The sequence below is a fragment of the Mirounga leonina genome, unplaced genomic scaffold, assembly GCF_011800145.1.
Source record: "Mirounga leonina isolate KUSES-001 unplaced genomic scaffold, KU_Mleo_1.0 Mir_165, whole genome shotgun sequence".
Classification (NCBI taxonomy): Eukaryota; Metazoa; Chordata; class Mammalia; order Carnivora; family Phocidae; genus Mirounga; species Mirounga leonina.
The window spans coordinates 31356638-31358724 of NW_023270415.1; the positions used below are offsets into that span (position 1 = coordinate 31356638).

The 2087-nt window shown below is 41.7% G+C and overlaps 1 pseudogene; it reads right to left on the reverse strand.

The window, feature by feature from the left end:
* Nucleotides 1-834: 834 nt before the first annotated feature.
* On the reverse strand, nt 835-1272 carry LOC118015392 (annotated as a pseudogene).
* Nucleotides 1273-2087: the final 815 nt, after the last annotated feature.

Consider the following 2087-nt stretch of genomic DNA (forward strand, 5'->3'; position numbering starts at 1 on the left):
AGCGTTTGATTCTTGGTTTCAGCTCAGGTCGTGATCTCAAGGTCATGGTCTCAGGGTCTTGAGATAGAGCCCTGCTGGGCTCCATGCTCAGCTGGGAGTCTCTTTGGGAACTCTCTCTCCTTCTCCCTCTGTCCTCCACCACCCACGCTTGTGCTTTCTCTAAAATAAGTAAAAAAATAAATAAATCTTTTTAAAAAAGGGAAACTGAAGCAAGTTTTCTTACAGACAAAATCAACATGCAAAGGCTCAAAAGCATTCCTACACAGCATTAAAAACTAACAGAAAAAAGGGATGCCTGGGTGGCTCAGTTGGTTAAGCGTCTGCCTTCAACTCAGGTCATGATCCCAGGTTCATGGGCTCTTTGCTCAGTGGGGAGGGAGCCTGCTTCTCCCTCCTCTGTCTGCTGCTCCCCCTGCTTGTGCTCTCTCTCTCTCAAATAAATAAAATCAAATCTAAAAAAAAAAAAAAAAAGAAGACACAGAATGCTTTTTAAAAAAACTAATAGAAAATATACTAAAATATACATTAATAATGGCATTTAATAGTTTATATTTATTGTTGCCCAGTACTTTTTTATTAGTAAAAACTATATCACACTTTTTAAAACGTTGAGTGTAGTGGACACACGATATTATGTTAGTTTCAGATGTACAACATAATGATGCAACAACTCTATACATTATGCTGTGTTCACCACAGCGTAGCTGCCATCTGTCCCCATACAACACTGCTACATCATTGACTGTATTCTTTATGCTGTACCTTTTATTTTTATTTTTGTGGGGGGAGCAAATAATTAAAAAAAAATCTTTTTAAACAAATAACACCAAAGAATCATGCATTGCTGCCAGCATCAGATGCAATCCTGGGTCACAGGTATGCACACTCTTTTGCAACTGGTCTGATAACAGAACCTTTCATTTCACCTGTATTGTTTACTCTGACCCCCACATTATCTTCAGAATTGAGAAACACACCATCTTTTCTCTGATAACGACTTTTGTTGTCGAATTACCACTGCTGGATGTACCTTCTTTCTGAGCTCTGGGTGGCCTTTCTGAGCTCTGGGTGGCCTTTCTTCACTGTGGCCATCGCCATGTCACCCACACCCCAAGCAGAAAGTCTGTTCAGTTGTCCCTTGATCCCCTTCACAGATATGATATACAGATTTTTAGCTCCTGCGTTGTCAGCACCGTTGATCACGGTTCCTACTGGAAGACCCAGAGAAATCTGGAATTTCACACCAGAGGACTCACCACATCCTTCCTTCCTTCCTTCCTTCCTTCCTTCCTCTTTCCTTCCCTTCCCTTCCCTTCCCTTCCCTTCCCTTCCCTTCCCTTCCCTTCCCTTCCCTTCCCTTCCCTTCCCTTCCCTCCTTCCTTCCTCTCTCTCTCTCTTTCTTTCTTTCTTTTCTTTGACAGAGAGAGGCACAGCGAGAGAGGGAACACAAGCAGGGGGAGTGGGAGAGGGAGATGCAGGCTCCCTGCAGAGCAGGGAGCCCGATGCGGGGCTCGATCCCAGGACCCTGGGATCATGACCTGAGCTGAAGGCAGTCGCTTAACGACTGAGCCACCCAGGCACCCGAACCCACCACATCCTTGCTTTGACATCTTGAACACCAGAAAGGGACAGAGGCCTGTGCCTTTTATTTTTATGACTTACTCATTTTATAACTGGAAGCCTATATCTTTAACTCTTGCCCAAGCCCCTACTTTTGCTTTAGCCCCTACTTCCCTCCTCTCTGGCAACCATTAGTTTTTTCTCTGTATTTACAGGCCTGATTCTGCCTTTTGTTTATTCTTTTCTTTCTTCCTTCCTTTCTTTCTTTCTCCTGTTTTTTTTTTTTTTTTTTTTTTTAGCTTCCTCTTATGAGTGAAATTATATGGTATTTGTCTTTCTCAGTCTTATTTCACTTGTTTGCCTGGTATTTTGATTAAGGCTTTACATATTTCCAAGTAAGATATGAATAAGTATCTAGGAATAATCTTAATAAAAGATGGCAATGTGTATATGGAGAAAATTATAGAACAGTATTTACGGGTAGAAAAATTCTGAAAAAATGAGGGATAAGCCATTTAGGGATTATA